The sequence below is a fragment of the Zingiber officinale genome, chromosome 6A (assembly GCF_018446385.1).
Source record: "Zingiber officinale cultivar Zhangliang chromosome 6A, Zo_v1.1, whole genome shotgun sequence".
In the NCBI taxonomy this organism is placed as follows: domain Eukaryota; kingdom Viridiplantae; phylum Streptophyta; class Magnoliopsida; order Zingiberales; family Zingiberaceae; genus Zingiber; species Zingiber officinale.
The window spans coordinates 133,837,083-133,855,650 of NC_055997.1; positions in this window are offsets into that span (position 1 = coordinate 133,837,083).

An 18,568-nucleotide genomic window follows, 5' to 3' on the forward strand; every position below is an offset into this window, starting at 1 on the left:
TGATTACAGTAGTTGTTCTCAGTTGTTGTATCTTTCCTAGGTCCAGGGGTCCTTTTATAGCTCTTGAAAAATCTTATCTACTGCTTGAGGGCGCCTCCAGCGAGGCAGCGGATAAAACTTTATCCGCTGCCAAAACGACTACAAAGACTAGGTCGAGGGCGCCCTCAATAATATGGAGGGTGCCCTCAATATATCATGGAGGGTGTCCTCTATACATTATGGAGGGTGTCCTCTTTATCATGGAGGGCGCCCTCTACCTGCAGCGTATAAATAGCTCCAGCTTTCCTTTGGATTCTTCGCTGCTCCGTTCGCTTGGGTGATTGTGACCAACCGAAATAGGGTTCACTCGAATCCAATTTCCGGCCTTGTCCTAGAGCAATCTTCCACTCCAGCTTCTCGTCCCTTGAACGTACTCGAATCCAATTTCCGGCCTTGTCCTCGAGCAATCTTCCACTCCAGCTTCTCGTCCCTTGAACGTCGTGTATGTTCTTCTCGTCCACCAGTGTACTCTTCCGTAGTTCTTTCATCCCTCGGATGCACCGAACTCATCAGCTCTCTTCTCGTGCCATCCTTCTCGCTAGCTGCATCTTCTGTTCGACTTCCTATGCTCCTAAGTTTCTACACACTTAGACACAGGGATCAAGAACATAACATAACTTGGTTGATCACATCAAAACAACCACGGAGTCCAACATGACATCCCAGTCCTTATCTGGAGTCCATACCCGTCAAGTGTAGGGCACCCCGATACTTTTCCGAAGTCCATTATGCATCAATTTGATATGTCCAAACAAGACTCTCTTAGCACCATATCCGTCAAAGCGCAACCACAATCAAGTCACCTCATTCAAAATTCCTTGCCTCAAATCTCAAAACTCTTTTCTTGCTTTGGACTAAATTTTTGAAATAACTACTGGAACATCATAAAATATGCTTAATAAAAAAAATCAAATAATCATTCCGAGGCAACCGGCTGCCCCTAGGAACCCAAAAACTCGACTTGCTTAATTCTGCCCTGACAAGAAGCAGTTTGAGCGGTTTCACCATTAAATTCATAACTCATTCATTTCTAAGCCAAATCGCTCCCCGTTTGAACCCACACGATCCTAACTTGAAGGGATATCACATGGACTTGATCCTAACCATGAAGACCCAAGAAACAACATGTATAACTCAAACAAACTCACTGGTCGTACACAAGAAGCAACATAGCGCACGTTATGACCATAAAATTCACAACTAATTCATTTCTAATCCAAATTGCTCCCCGTATGAACCCACATGATTCTAACTCGAAGAGCAATCATTGGACTTGATCCTAACCATGTAGACCCAAGAAACGACATGTATAACTCAAACAAACTCACTGGTCGCGTACAGGCAGCAAACCATCACATGTTCTGACCATAAAATTCATAATTAATTCATTTCTAATCCAAATTGCTCTCTGTTTGAACCCACACACCCCTAGACAACCTTGACATGTAAGTAATATCATAAATCATCAACTTGAATAGCATGTTATGACTGAAATGAAGAATGAAAGCATATATTATGACATGCAATACATATGGGTGAATGGTGTTGGAACCCCAAGGTTGTTTTGGTGTGATCAACAAGTTAAGATAGGTCTTGTGTGTTTTTAACCTTGTGTCTAAGTGTGCAGGAGATTAGGAGCACAGGTAGTCGAGTGGAAGACGCAGTTAGTGAGAAGGATGGCACGCTGTCCGTCCGAGGGACGAGGCGCTGCGGAAGAGTACCCCGGTGGACGAGAAGGAAGCGTGCGGTGGTTCCGAGGGATGAAAGCTGGAGCGGAAGATTGCTCGAGGAGCAAGAGACACAGCTAGCGAGAAGGTCAGTACGGGGTACGACCGAGGGATGAAGATTACGGATGAGTACGCTGGCGGATGAGAAGGAAGTGTTGGTGCAACCTTAGGTCAAGGTTAACCTGGTTGACCCGACTCGAGTTGACCTGACTCGAGTTGTATTTTGATGTTTGACGAGAACAGAAGAGTTGTATTTTGATGGGAGATTGTTGGTGCAACCTTAGGTCAAGGTTGACCTGGTTGACCTAACTCGAGTTGACCTGACTCAAGTTGTATCTTGATGTTTGACAAGAACAAAAACTTGGGAGGTTATGGGTGCAACCCTTGGTCAAGGTTGACCTGGTTGACCCGAGGTGAGTTGACTTGGCACAGAAAAGTCCAAGCAGGGAGCTTGGCACGGGAAAAGTCCAAGCAGGGAGCTTGGCACGGGAGAAAGTCCAAGTATGGAGACTTGGCACGGAGAAGTCCAAGTATGGGAACTTGGCAAGTGGAAGTCGGAGAGGGCTCAGTAGCTCGTTCTCCGGACTAGGTCAGAGAGGGCTCGGTAGCTCGTTCTCTGGATCAGAAGTGAAAGACGGAGAGGGCTCGATAGCTCGTTCTCCGGACTAGGTCAGAGAGGGCTCGGTAGCTCGTTCTCTAGATCAGGAAGGCGGGAAAAGCTGGGAGAGGCCAGGTGAAAATCCTGGTGAGTGAAGTCAGGTGAAAGTCCTGGTGAGTGAAGCCAGGTGAAAGTCCTGGTGAGTGAAGCCAGGTGAAAAATCCTGGTGAGTGAAGCTAGGTGAAAGTCCTGGTGAGTGAAGCCAGGCAGATGGAAAGTCCTGGTGAGTGAAGCCAGGCAGACGGAAAAGTCCTGGTGAGTGAAGCCAGGCAGATTGGAAATCCTGGTGAGTGAAGCCAGGTGAAAACCCTAGTGAGTGAAGCTAGGTGAAAGTGAAAGTCCTGGTGAGTGAAGCCAGGCAGTTGGTGAAAGTCCTGGTGAGTGAAGCCAGGCAGTTTGAAAGTCCTGGTGAGTGAAGCCGGGCAAGGAAAAATCCAGATGGATCAAGGATGATCGGACATCTGGTGTTGAGAAGGTCAATAGGTCAAGGGAGTGACCGGATACTTGGCACTAAGAGAAAAGTCCAAGTGGGTCAAAGGGATTGACCGGACACTTGGTGGGGAGTCTTAGCAGGTCAAGGGAGTGACCGGATGCTAAGCATGATGTACCAACAGGTCAAGATTGACCGGATGTTGGTGTGGGAGACTTGGGACTTGGTATTGGGAAAAACCAAGCTCTAGATCGATCTGGGGACCGATCTAGTGATACGGCTGATCGGTCTGGTGATCGATCAGTAACCAAACAGAATGCTTCTGTGGATTATCTGATCGGTCTGAAGACCGATCAGGAAGCAAACAGAAGAGAAGAAGGAGAAAGGCTGATCGGTCCAGGGACCGATCAGACTCCTCCTGGACCGATCAGGACATAGCCTGATCGGTCCAGGCTTAGCCTGATCGGTCCCCAAGACCGATCAAGGACAGTGTGGACCGATCAGGTTGGAGCCTGATCGGTCCAGGAGTGACAACGGCTAGATCTCGGTCTTCTGTGTCTTCTTCTGCCTTCACAGGTTTGCAGGTTCAGCTATATAAAGAGTCGAGCGACTCTACAGGTTATTCTTCTTGCTTCTGCAAGTTCTTCCAGGTTCCTTCTGCGAGCTTTGCTGAGCTCGTACTTCTTGAAGTTTCGCGTGAGCTTCCCTGCTGCTGGCATCCGTGAAGCTGCTGCTTCATCAACGGACTCCAGACGAGAAGGCAAGCTTGTTTGTTTTACATTCATATTGTCTTGTGCTTCTTTGTATTTTGTGTACTTCTATCTTGCTTTTGCAAGAGTTATTGTGGCGAGGTTTCTCCACCCAGAAGGAGTTCATATTAGCCGGTTTTCCGAGGTCTCATCCACCGACGGATTGATAGGCTTCGTCCACCTTACGGACACGCCGAGGAATAGGAGTTTCATCTCCGAACCTCATTACATCGCTGTGCTTGAGGTTTGAATTCTCCATTTACGTTTCGGTTGTTATTTTTCCGCTGCGCTAACTTGATTTGTAGAAAGAAACGAAGATTTGGGGTCGGCTATTCACACCCCCCCTCTCTAGCCGCGACCATCGATCCTAACAAGTGGTATCAGAGCGAGGTCGCTCTTCATTGGATCAACACCCGGGGGAGCACGAGCTAGAGAATGGAGTTATTTGGAGAAGACGTCACAATTCCACCTTTCTACGATCGCGACGACTTCGCGTTTTGGAAGGTAAGAATGAAGTACTTTCTTATGACTAATCTAGAAAATTGGAGGTGTGTGCAATTAGGTTTTACTCCTCCATTGGATAAAGAAGGAGAACTTTTGGAGAAGAAGAAATGGACGAAGGAGCAAATCCACCAATCAACCATCAATGATGAGGTAACGAAAATCATTGAATTTTCTTTACCTAATGATGTTTTGTGTAGGATAGGTGGATATAACGATGCCAAGGAGTTGTGGAACAACTTGGCCAAGTTCCATGAGGGAAGCTCCAATTCAAGTCATGAAGAGGAGTCAAGTGAGTCAAGTAGCTCACTTCATGGAGGTAAGGAATTAGAAGTTGAGGGCTACTCAACATCTAAGGAAGAAGAGGAGGAGAGTTCTTCTTCAAGATTGGAGCAAGAAGAAGAAGCCTCTACTTCCGGAAGGGATGAAGAAGAAAGCATACAACCATCCTCAACCCTAGGTAACTCAAGCAATTTAATTTCTTGTAAATTACATATAATGTGCTTTGAGTGTAGGGAATTTGGGCATTACAAGAGTAAATGTCCAAGGAGGATTAGGAAGACTCCACCGGCGCCAAAGGTCAAGAAAGCCGGAGTCCCGATACGCAAGGGTAAGGAGCACGTGGTGTGCTTCCAATGCAAGCAAAGGGGACATTATAGGAGCCAATGTCTGAGGGGGAGGCAATCTCACAAGGACAAGAGACCGAGCACGTCTATAGGGGGAGCTAAGGCAAACCCTAAGGTAATCTCTAAGGCACATTCTTGCAATTCTAGTAGGATGCATGCTAGTAACCTTATTGCTATTGTCAATAATAATAAGCATGATAACTATAGTAACCGATACACGTGCTTAGGTGCCAAACATGTTAGCCTAGATAAGGATAATACTAGAAAAACCAACCCTAGAATTAACTCATCTAAGGTTAAGGAAAACCTAGGTAGGAATCCCAAATCATCTAGACATATGCCTAGGAATACCTCAAAGAAAAATGATAAATTAAAGCTTGAGGTATTAGAGAAAGAAAATCAAGTCTTGAGGTCAAGACTTGACTCTCTAGAAAAGGCTCTTGAGGATTTGACTCTAGAGTCTAGGGGTCAAAAACCCAAGTCCAAGGACAAGAAAGGTTTGGGTCACAAACCTAAGTCCCAAGTGGTCAAGCCCACTTATCATAATGTTCCATTGGATTATGGAACAAGACCTAGGGCTAGAAAGACCATCACCAAGGTCACAAGGGGAGTCACCCTTGGAGTTGATCTTGATGAGTCCCAAATGACCAAGGCTTTAAAGCCTAGGAGGGTCATTAGGAGGGTTGCTAGGGAAGTCATCCCTAGTGAATATTTAGTGAACCCAATGAACTCCAATAGGTATTGGGTTCCTAAGAGCGTGATTCCATCACGCTAGATGGTTTAGGGTGTGCCAACCTTACTTGAATAGGTAGTTAACCTAATCATGGCAAAAGGTGGCACTTTAGGAATTTTCAAGGTGTAATCAAGCCTTGGAAATGAAATGGAAAGTTATTCCTAAGGTGATTAGGATGTGCCAATCACATTTGAGGAGTTTTCTAGAGTCAATCTAATTGGCACATAGTGATCTAAAAATCTTTGGTATATGATTTTAGGTCTATTACACTTAGGAATATAAAACCTATGGCAAAATGATCAAAACTATCAAAAATGGCAACTAAGGCTAGAATTAGGTATCTTCTATACCTTTACATGTTATTTGCCATATATTGTTTGTCATATGCCATGTCATGACATCATATTTAATTTATTATCATTTGAAATGTCATGATAATGCTTAGGTTAGTTAAATGTTATGCTCTATTTAAGTTTCATACTTTATGCCATGACATCATGACATTGGCACATGTTTTTACTTATGATATCATTATATGCCATGTCATCATCTTTTGCATTTATAATCAATTAATTTGATTTAAGGACAAAAACACAATTTGATATGGAGATCAAATTGTTGTTTAGAAAATGCATGAGAACTTAGCCTAAGATGACCTAAACCCATATCTCACATCAAAATTGACTTCGATGTGTTTGATACACCTTAGATGTGTGTGAGATATTAGGATCATGAGTTAGGATCAAGGTGCATAGTTCTTGTACCTAGATGAGCCTAATTCAAAATTGAGGATCATAGGGAAAGCTTGTGTACAAGTCATGTACATTTAGCCCTAAGATTGTGGTCCTAAATTAAATGGTTTAAAATCATTTCAAAGTTGATTTGAAAAACCTTGATGAAGCTTTTCTAGTGATAGTATTCATCATTGAGTAAGTTGATACAAAGATTGATTAACTTTGAGTTATTTCAAGATCTTTTGAACTTTGTATCAAGATTTGAAAATGGAAGTTATTTTCATAGAAAACTATTTTTTCTTGATAGTATATGTTATGAGGAATGTATCCTCAAAGTTTTACAATTTTTGGAATTTTCTGAAATTTTCTAGGAGTTTCTGAATTTCGGGAGGAAAATCAGAAATTCTGATATCAGGCTTGTGGACCGATCAGAGAGGATTCTGATCGGTCCAGGATAGTGTGGATCGGTCACTAGGACCGATCCAGGAGAGTGTGGATCGGTCTGGTGACCGATCCAGTGAAGGCTGATCGGTCTGGTGATCGATCAGAGCGTGCCAAATGTCGATTTTTCGACTGTTGACTGAAATTTCAGCTATGGAAGTTGGTGGTTTAGATTTTTAAAGGTTTGAAACTCTCCAAGACATTGTTGGTGCAATGGTCAAGGGGGAGTTGACCTTTAGGGGGAGTTTTACTACTGGTCAAGGGGGAGTTGACCTTTAGGGGGAGTTTTTACTCCTAAAGACTTGAGTGATATGGGATTATCACTAAGTTAATTATTGATCTTAGTATCAAGGGGAAATTAAGGGTTTCAATGAAAGGTATGGGACCTTCATTAGAAAGAAACTCTTGACCTTGATTCACTCTTTTTGATGTGTGTCAAAAAGGGGGAGAGTGTAGGTTTGGGGAGAATGTTCAAGGAAGAACATTAGAAAACCTAAGTTAGGTTATGGTTTTGTCAAACATCAAAAAGGGGGAGATTGTTGGTGCAACCTTAGGTCAAGGTTGACCTGGTTGACCCGACTCGAGTTGACCTGACTCGAGTTGTATTTTGATGTTTGACGAGAACAGAAGAGTTGTATTTTGATGGGAGATTGTTGGTGCAACCTTAGGTCAAGGTTGACCTGGTTGACCTAACTCGAGTTGACCTGACTCAAGTTGTATCTTGATGTTTGACAAGAACAAAAACTTGGGAGGTTGTGGGTGCAACCCTTGGTCAAGGTTGACCTGGTTGACCCGAGGTGAGTTGACTTGGCACGGAAAAGTCCAAGCATGGAGCTTGGCACGGGAAAAGTCCAAGCATGGAGCTTGGCACGGGAAAAGTCCAAGCAGGGAGCTTGGCACGGGAGAAAGTCCAAGTGTGGAGACTTGGCACGGAGAAGTCCAAGTATGGGAACTTGGCAAGTGGAAGTCGGAGAGGACTCAGTAGCTCGTTCTCCGGACTAGGTCAGAGAGGGCTCGGTAGCTCGTTCTCTGGACCGGAAGTGAAAGACGGAGAGGGCTCGGTAGCTCGTTCTCCGGACTAGGTCAGAGAGGGATCGGTAGCTCGTTCTCTAGATCAGGAAGGCAGATGGAAAATCCTGGTGAGTGAAGCCAGGTGAAAATCCTGGTGAGTGAAGCCAGGTGAAAGTCCTGGTGAGTGAAGCTAGGTGAAAGTCCTGGTGAGTGAAGCCAGGTGAAAAATCCTGGTGAGTGAAGCCAGGTGAAAGTCCTGGTGAGTGAAGCCAGGCAGATGGAAAGTCCTGGTGAGTGAAGCCAGGCAGACGAAAAAGTCCTGGTGAGTGAAGCCAGGCAGATTGGAAATCCTGGTGAGTGAAGCTAGGTGAAAACCCTAGTGAGTGAAGCTAGGTGAAAGTGAAAGTCCTAGTGAGTGAAGCCAGGCAGTTGGTGAAAGTCCTGGTGAGTGAAGCCAGGCAGTTTGAAAGTCCTGGTGAGTGAAGCCGGGCAAGGAAAAATCCAGATGGATCAAGGATGATCGGACATCTGGTGTTGAGAAGGTCAAGTAGGTCAAGGGAGTGACCGGATACTTGGCACGAAGAGAAAAGTCCAAGTGGGTCAAAGGGATTGACCGGACACTTGGTGGGGAGTCTTAGCAGGTCAAGGGAGTGACCGGATGCTAAGCATGATGTACCAACAGGTCAAGGTTGACCGGATGTTGGTATGGGAGACTTGGGACTTGGTATTGGGAAAAACCAAGCTCTGGATCGATCTGGGGACCGATCCAGTGATACGGCTGATTGGTCTGGTGACCGATCAGTAACCAAACAGAATGCTTCTGTCTGAAGACCAATCAGGAAGCAAACAGAAGAGAAGAAGGAGAAAGGCTGATCGGTCCAGGGACCGATCAGACTCCTCCTGGACCGATCAGGACATAGCCTGATCGGTCCCCAAGACCGATCAGGGACAGTGTGGACCGGTCAGGTTGGAGCCTGATCGGTCCAGGCCTAGCCGTTGTGAGTGACAACGGCTAGATCTCGGTCTTCTGTGTCTTCTTCTGCCTTCACAGGTTTGCAGGTTCAGCTATATAAAGAGTCGAGTGACTCTACAGGTTATTCTTCTTGCTTCTGCAAGTTCTTCCAGGTTCCTTCTGCGAGCTTTGCTGAGCTCGTACTTCTTGAAGCTTCGCGTAAGCTTCCCTGCTGCTGGCATCCGTGAAGCTGCTGCTTCATCAACGGACTCCAGACGAGAAGGCAAGCTTGTTTGTTTTACATTCATATTGTCTTGTGCTTCTTTGTATTTTGTGTACTTCTATCTTGCTGTTGCAAGAGTTATTGTGGCGAGGTTTCTCCACCCAGAAGGAGTTCATATTAGCCGGTTTTCCGGGGTCTCATCCACCGACGGATTGATAGGCTTCGTCCACCTTACGGACACGCCGAGGAGTAGGAGTTTCATCTCCGAACCTCGTTACATCGCTGTGCTTGAGGTTTGAATTCTCCATTTACGTTTCGGTTGTTATTTTTCCGCTGCGCTAACTTGATTTGTAGAAAGAAACGAAGATTTGGGGTCGGCTATTCACACCCCCCCCCCTCTCTAGCCACGACCATCGATCCTAACAGGAAGCTCGCGGTGATTCCGAGGAATGAGAAGCTGGAGCGGAAGCCCGCTCGAGAAGACCGAAAGTTGGGTCCGGATGGCAGAGATCACCCAAGCGAGTGGATCCGGAGTTGAACACCCGGACTAAGGCGAACTGAACCGGAGCGAAGGTCCCGATGGAGAAAAGTCAACTCCTGTTGACTATAGTGCTCTAGGCGCCCGGAACAGCCCGGGGCTCCCGGAATGCCTCTTGGCGCTCGGACCTTGAATCTTGACCAGATCGCGTCAAACGCGATCTGAATATTGGGGATAAAGTTTTATCCCCCCCCCCCACCCCGAGGGCGCCCGGAACTGTTCAGCGTGCCCCGACCAAAGCTTTAAATATAGCGTTGGTCCAGAAGTTTTTCAATGAACTCCAAGTAATCATTTTCAACGCTTGTGTGCTTTAGAGTTGTAGTTGAGCTTCTGTTTCTGCGCGTCAATGTTGTGAGAGGCTTCTCCGCCTAAAGGAGTATTCTAGTGCTTTCAACTTCCTTGGATTAACAACCACATCGGTTGTAACCAAGTAAATATCTTGTGCCTCGTTCTTTATGTTTTTAATTTACTGCTTTGCTTTATTTATGCAAGTGTTAGCTTAAAGAGTTCGAGGAAGGGTTGTTTGTTTTTATTTTACAGGGCTATCCAACAACCCCCTCCTAGCCGACCGCAACGATCCTACAAGTGGTATCAGAGCAGAGTACGCCTCAGGAGGACTAACCGCCAACTGATGCAACAAAATGATGGTTGGAGCTAGCGAATACCCACCAGCATTCGAGGGGGAGTTTTTTTTATGGAAGAAACAAATGGAGGTATACCTAAACACTGATTTTGGTATTTCTTTAATAATGAAATTTGGTTATGAAGAATCGAAGAACGCGTACGAAGAAGAAATCGATAAACGTCTCTGGACCCACAAGCAACGTAACGAGTATATGGCAAACGGTCGGGCAGAATTTCATCTTCTAACCGTAATACAAGATGAAGATTTCGACAGAATCAGAGAATACAAAGGTGCAAAAGAACTTTGGGAAAAGTTCTTGAAGATTCATGAAGAATCAAAAGAAGTCAAAACTGAGATCAAGGAAATTGCCGAAACAGCAATCATAGCGAAAGACCCACCTAAAGATGAAGAAAGCTTATCCGAGATGAGCATCGAGAAAGGAGGAGAGTCTTCAGAAGAAATCAATTCAACAGGGGGAGAATCAACAGCTGACAAGGTAAGTCAGGTATGGTCTCCACTTTCTAAACAATTAGTTAAATCAATCGAAATGTCACCGAAAGAATTTTACGAATTAAAAATTGAATCATCGAAAGAGTTTTTCGGATTAGAAAATCTTCTATCGAATAAATTTTGTAAATTATGAAATATTTTTTCGAACGAATTTTGACAAACTAATAATAGAAATTAACATGATACAATTTTTTGCATTTTAATATTAGTTGTTTTAAATCTGAAAAAGTGTGATTTAAAAAATTATAATAAATTAAAATGAAATTTTAAAACTTTCTGATAAAAGCATTAGAATTAAAATAATAATAATAATAATAATAATAATAATAATAATAAATGCTTAGAAAGTTTTTTTTTATTCTTTTCTACATGTTCTAAAAAGTTTTTATGCATAAAGTTTACTGCTGAGAAAATTCTTAATTTTGATGACGAAAACTTAGAAATTTTTCAAAAGTTATTTTTAACTTAGAAATTTTTCTTGACTTAGAAATGTTTTCAAGAAATCATTTCTCACAATTTTTTTTCTAAGTATCAACCCTTAGATTCTTTTTGTACCCCATTTTTTTTATGTGATCAAAGGGGGAGAAGAAAGTATAAGTCTAGGGGGAGGTAGAAGGTAGAAAATTGAAAATTTTTGAAATTTAATTTTTCTATCTTGATGCACGTTATTGCAATATAAATTGTTTAATTTTCATGTCTATTTTGACCCTAGCTTAACTTGGGTTGATCACATCAAAAAGGGGGAGATTGTTGGAACCCCAAGGTTGTTTTGGTGTGATCAACGAGTTAAGATAGGTCATGTGTGTTTCTAACCTTGTGTCTATGCAGGAGCTTAGGAGCACAGGTAGTCGAGCGGAAGACGCAGCTAGCGAGAAGGACGGCACGCTGTGCGTCCGAGGGACGAGGCACTGCGGAAGAGTACTCCCGTGGACGAGAAGGAAGCGTACGGTGGTTCTAAGGGACGAAAGCCGGAGCGGAAGATTGCTTAGGGAGCAAGAGACATAGCTAGCGAGAAGGTCGGCACGGGGTGCGACCGAGGGACGAAGACTGCGGATGAGTATGCTGACAGACGAGAAGGAAGCACGCGGCGATTCCGAGGGACGAGAAGCCGGAGCGGAAGCCCGCTCGAGAAGACCGGAAGTTGGGTTCGGGTGAGCCCTTTTCCGGATGGCAGAGATCACCCAAACGAGTGGATCCGGAGTTGAAGACCCGGACCAAGGCGAACTGAACCGGAGCGAAGGTCCCGACGGAGAAAAGTCAACTCCTGTTGACTATCGTGCTCCGGGTGCCCGGAACCATTCCGGGCGCCCGAAATAGCCCGGGGCGCCCGGACCTTGAATCTTGACCAGATCACGTCAAACACGATCTAAATGTTGGGGATAAAGTTTTATCCTCCCAGGGCGCCCGGAACCCTTCGGGGCGCCTCGACCAAGGCTATAAATATAGCCTTGGTCCAGAAGCTTTTCAATGAACTCCAAGTAATCATTTTCAACACTTGTGTGTTTTAGAGTTGTAGTTGAGCTTCTATTTCTACGCGTCAACGTTGTAAGAGGCTTCTCCGCCTAAAGGAGTATTCTAGTACTTTCAACTTTCTTAGATTAACAACCACATCGGTTGTAACCAAGTAAATATCTTGTGTCTCATTCTTTATGTTTTTAATTTACTGCTTTGTTTTATTTATGCAAGTGTTAGCTTAAAGAGTTCGAGGAAGGGTTGTTTGTTTTTATTTTACAGGGCTATCCAACAACCCCCTCCTAGCCGGCCGCAACGGTCCTACAAATGGTGCATCAAGAAACTTTGTACTTGCCTTCACATGAATAACTTACAACCACGACATCACGAAGCGGCGAAGGAGGCTAGGGAACACATGAACACCCTTGAATTCTCTAAATTTGAAGATTGAAAATTGAAAGAGAAAGCCAGGGGCGGCCAAATGTTCTAGGGTTGGCTCCTTCTCTCCCTTTTTTCCAATGGAATGATTTTATGCACTCTCCCTTCTATGGCCAATCAATTAGATGCATATAAGAGGAGACTAAGTGGTTTTAGGGGTTGTTGTTGTTTTTTTTGTCTTTATAAAGTTGATAAATGATAGTTATAAGAGTGCTAGTAAAAAAAACTAGCCATGGACCCCCTTCTAAGCACTAATTTGTGAAATTAACTAAAAAACTCTCTTAAATGTACCCCTCTCTACTTTTAAAATTCCCAAAGGCAAGAAAAGTAAGCTCAAGAATATATTTTATAAAATAGCCTTTACCTCGGTATTCCCATCCTCTCTTGTCGAGTCTTGTATCATCAAAGTTAAACTTCTAAAAGAACTCATCATTAAACAATTTAAATAATTCAAATAATATGATAGTCGAATAAAATTTGTATTACTACTGCTAACAATAATACTAGAGCATGTGATTTAGTAGTGAAATTTTCAAATGCTACTATTGACGATATAATTCACACATATTATGAATGATAGCATATGGTATATATAATACCATTACAAGTGAAAATAGGAAAATACATAAATTATGAAAATAATAAGTATTTTCTAATAATAATTATTCTCTAATAACTATGAAACAAATAACTATTTACTTATAATAATTATTTTCTAATATGCCCTCTCAAGATAGTGTCCCAGAAATGACACCAATCTTATTGTAAATAGCAAACAACCGAGGTCGAGAAAGCGACTTTGTAAGTGTATCAGCCAACTGATCCTCAGCAGGAATATGAGTAACTCGTAGTTCGGAGGCCTGCACCAGATCACGAACAAAGTGATAATCAATAGTCAGATGCTTCATCCGAGAGTGAAAAATAGGATTAGCTGAAAGATACGTGACATCCAAATTATCAATAAAAAGCACAGCAGGCGTGGTAACCGAAAGAAGCAGATCTGTCAAAAGTGATTTAATCCATTGGATCTCAGTTGTTGCAGAGGCAATGACCTGATATTCAGCATCAGTCATAGAACGTGCAACAGTGCGCTGTTTGGTAGATTTCCAAGAAACCGGATTAGCACCTAGAAAAATAATAAATACACCAGTAAAACACCGATCATCTGAACTCCTGCCCAGTCTGCATCGGAGAAATCATGAAGAGTAAAAGGTGTATTCGCAAGAAGACGAATGCCAAAATCCCTAGTACTATTGAGATACCGAAGTAGACGCTTCACAGCACCCCAATGCGTCTTTGAAGGAGCATGCATAAACTGTGAAAGCTTGCTGACCGCAAAGGAAATATCAGGACGAGTCATACGGAGATATTGTAAGCCTCGAACCACTTGTCGGAACTTAGTTGTATCAAAAGATAAAGACCCATCATACAAAGTAAGACGAGAGCCAACAGTAATAGAAGTGGAGACCGCCTTGGAATCAAGCATGTTGTGTTTGGAGAGAAGATCAGTGAGTGACATACTTTTGTTGAGACAAGAGAAGACCATTTGAGGTTGGACGAACATTAATACCGCAGAAGAGGGAAAGAGCCCCAAGATCCTTAATCGTAAATTTTGCATAAAGTTTACATACTATGATGTCAACAGAAGAATCATCACTCCCTATAATGATTAGATCATCAACATATACAAGAAAATAGATAACAGTATCATCTCGAGAATATTAAGGAGGTGTCAGCTCGAGATGCGATAAGCCAAGAGAGACCAAGAAAGTGTGAAGCTCCAAATACCAGGAGCGCGGAGCCTGCTTCAGGCCATAAAGCACCTTATGCAAATGGCACACATGATCCGAAAACTCAGCACTGTGCATACCCGAAGGTTGCGCCATATAAACCTCCTCTGCAAGATTACCATTAAGAAACACATTGTTTACATCAAGTTGGCGAAGACACCACCTCTGATTCACAGCCAAATTAAGAACAATGCACATTGTTACTGGATTAATAACAGGGTTGAATGTATCATGAAAGTCAACACCAGGGCGCTGATGAAAACCCTTGGCAACAAGACGAGCCTTATACCGATCAATTGAGTCATCGGAATTACGCTTAATGCGAAACACCCACTTATTACCCACAAGATTTTGGTCTAGCGAAGGTGGGACAAGAGTCCAAATCTGATTATGGAGAAGAGCATCATACTCTTCATGCATGGCCTGTACCCAATTCGGATCTTTGAGCGCCTGCGTGATAGAGGAGGGTTCACAAGGTTGTGGAAGACTAGTATGAAGAAGATACTTTGGATTGGGTTCGTAGATAACATTTTTGGAACGAGTTTGCATGGGGTGTTGGTTTAGAGAAACGAGAGAGGGAGAAAGAGCCAGTGGGCTAAAGGGTCGGTTGCCACCAGGTAGCGTGGACGACCCAACAACAAGAGGTGATGATGGTGGAGATGATGGCGGCAATGATGACAGCGGCGAAGAAGTCACTTGCGGACGGTTACGGTTAGTGGCAGGTTGCGGCATCAGTGCTGGAGAGTCCCATGAGAGAACTGGTGCAACAGAGAGCTCAGAATCAGTGTCTATTACTGTGGAATCCAAAGAGGAGGTGATGGCAAATGGAAAAATATGCTCCACAAACTTAACATGACAAGATACAAAGACTCTTTTGAGAGCTACATCATAGCACAGGAAAGCACTCTAGGTGAGAGAATAGCCAAGGAAGACACAAGAGGTTGACTTGGGATCAAGCTTGTGGCGAGAGTAGGGGTGCAACTACGGAAAGCATAGACACTCAAAAACTCGAAGCTTAGAAAAATCAGGAACGGTGGTGAGCAATTTTTCAAAAGAGGACATATGGGAGAGACCGACCTTAGGCATGGGGTTAATCAAATAGATTGCCGCAGCAAAGGCATAAGGCCAGAGAGTGAGTGGAATAGATGCTTTGTGCAACAAAGTGAGACCAGTTTCGACTATATGATGATGACGACGTTCAGAGTATCCATGGTGTTCAGGAGTGTGTGAAGGAGTGGTAAGATGACTAATACCATGAGTAGTAAGAAAGGAGTGAAGCTAAGAATTCACCTCCATTATTAGTGAATAGTATTTTGATGGTCATCGAGAATCGATTTTCAAAAAGAGTTTTGAATGCAATAAAGGTAGAGTGTACATCTGATTTATTGCGTAAAGGATAAAGCCATATATACTTTGTAAAATCATCAACAAAGATAACATAATATTTGAGTCCATCAAATGATGATATAGGAGATGTTCAGACATTAGAAAAGATAATATCCAAAGGAGCACAAGACGAAATACTAGATTTATAAAAGGGCAATTTGTGGCTCTTATTAATATTGCACGAAGTGCATGAAAAATTAGACAAAGTATTCGCAGGAAACGAAAGACCCAAGGATAAAAAAAGCATTGCAAAACATCTAATGATGGATGACCTAAATGACTATGTCATAAGGAAATAGATGATGAGATAGACATAGAAAAGGCAGAAGGTGATGATAGCATAGACATAAATTTTGGCTAGTAATAGACACCATCTCTATGGACCCCGCTGACTAGTGTCGCTCCTGTACGATGATCCAATACCTGAAAATAGGAATCAAAGAAAAGAAATATAACAGGATTAGTAGCACAAAGTGCTGCGATAGAAATCAAATTTTTTGACATAGATGTCACAAATAAAACATTGGAGAAAACTAAAGGGAAAGATGGAGTAGAGAAAGAAAAAACCAGTGCGTGTAATAGGTAGTCTAGAACCATCACCAATGACGACGCTATCATTCCTAGAGTAAGGCTCATGCAACGAGAGAGTAGCGAGATCAATGGTGACATGATGAGAGGCGCCAAAGTCAACAACCCATTCCCGAGAATCAGACGAAGGTGTATAATGAACGGCAGTGTGCGCAAATGGCGCACTATACGTGAGACACGGAGCACGAGGAGGAGCCAGCGGAAGCAGAGCAAACATCGAGGTAGTCATATGACCGCACTGGCGAGCAGAGTGACCTTAGACATTACAAATCTGACAGCGCCCAAAATAACGATTGAGACTGGACACAGCTGGATGTGCAGGAGGACACGCAAATAGCCCAGGAGTATACATGCGTGATTGATGGGATATAGGCGGAACCTATTGGCGACCACCATGATAGTTTGAATACCGATTATAAGAATTCCCTGTTGGAGCCACAAGTGCAGTCATTGGCATCAAAGATGGAGATAGTGTTGAGACTTTTAACTGGGCTTCATAGTCAAGGAGCTGCTCGAATAGCTCATCAAATGTAATAGGGACGTCACAAACTTGCAGAGCATGTGAGATATTGCAGTAATCTTGGCTAAGACCATTCAAGACACAAATAGATAGTTCATCAAAGTCAACTTTGACATTTAAGCTCAAAAGCGTCAATATTTCTTTTGATGTCTTACATATAATCAGTGATAGACCTATTACCCTGTTGAGGGTTGGCAAGATTTTGACGATGAGTCATAATCCTGCCACGTGAGGGAGCGGCATAGGTTCTCTCTAACGTCTGCTATGCGTCTATAGATGAAGTTGATGAAGAAAAAAATTGCACAAGAGTAGGAGACATCAAACCTATAATAGCATTGAGAAGAAGTTGATCCTGGCGGAGTAAGAGAATATGATCAATATTTGCCTGAGGGAGTGTGGCATATGTAGGCGTTATCTGCGCAGGGGGGGGGGGCAGGGACATGAGCCATCAACAAAACCTAGTAAGCCATATTCGAACAGAAGAGACGTGAACTGCAAGTGCCAGGCAGAATAATTGGAGGTGGTGAGTTTCAACGGTGCCTGAGCATTGACATTGAGAACCACAAGAGAGGTAGGAGAATAAGGAGTATTTGTAAGAGATAGTCGGCGGGTGATGTCGTTGGCGGGTGATGTCGTCGGCGGCAGCCATTGTAGAAGACGGCTGGAGCCGGCGGTTGATGTCGTAGATGGCAACCATTATAGAAGGCGGCTGGTACGTATTGTGGAGAAAAGAAAGAAAGAAAGAAAGAAAGCAAGAGAAAAAAAAAAAAGGTTGTTGTTAAGCTTAGAGTTTTGATACCATATTGACGATAGAATTCACACATATTATTAATGATAGCCTATGATATATATAAATACTATTACAAGTGAAAATAGGAAAATATATAAATTAGGAAAACAATAAATATTTCTAATAATAATTATTCTCTAATAACTAGGAAACAAATAACTATTTATTTATAATAATTATTTCGTAATAGCTACTCTATTCATTTTATGTTTTCATGTTTTGTTATTGGGAGTTTAAGAAACTTTTTATTCGAAAGATATATGTTGAGACTTGAAGTTTGCATGTGATAAAATTTTTCTTTAGGTCTAAAGTAAATCTGATATGCTATATATCGGATGTCTTAGGAATGGAGTTATGGGTCGTTTCAACAATAGTAATAATTAGTATTTAGTATTGTATTATATTGAGGTCATTATAATATATCCTACTTAGGGCATCTTTAATGGGGCATTAAATAGGTATTATAATATCCATTTAACACCTCCTCTCTATTTTGAATGGACATTATAATGCCCACTCGCAAAAGGGAGACGGGAGTGTTCTTTTTTATTTTATTTTATTTTGTTTTCTATTTTTTTGTAAATGGTAAAACAAATATTAAAAAAATTAATATTATTTTTTAAAAAAATAAAATTATTTTTTAAAAAAATTTATTATTATTATTATTAATTTAAATATTTTAAAATATATTTAAATTGTATTTATTTAATATGTTTTAATTTTATGATAATTGAATGGATTATGAGACCCATAAATAATATGTTAATGTTAAAATAGTTTTTTACTGAACCCAGTAGATAAGTTTTTAAAATATCCAAATCACGTATCATAGTTTCAAAATTACTAAATCATGTACCCACTTTATGTTTTACCCTTATTTTCAAATCAATTTGACTGGAAAAATAAATCAGTTGAATCGATTTCATTCTGTTTGAAAAATCTATCCCGATTTCGACCAAAATCGGTTGGTGGACCTAGAGATCTCGGAATGACATGAAATAAATTTCTATATGTTCGTCTAGTTCTTCTGATTGTAAAAATACTATCAAATATCAATTTAACCTAATATATTGAGAGTAGTGATTTTTTGAAAATAAATTATTTTTT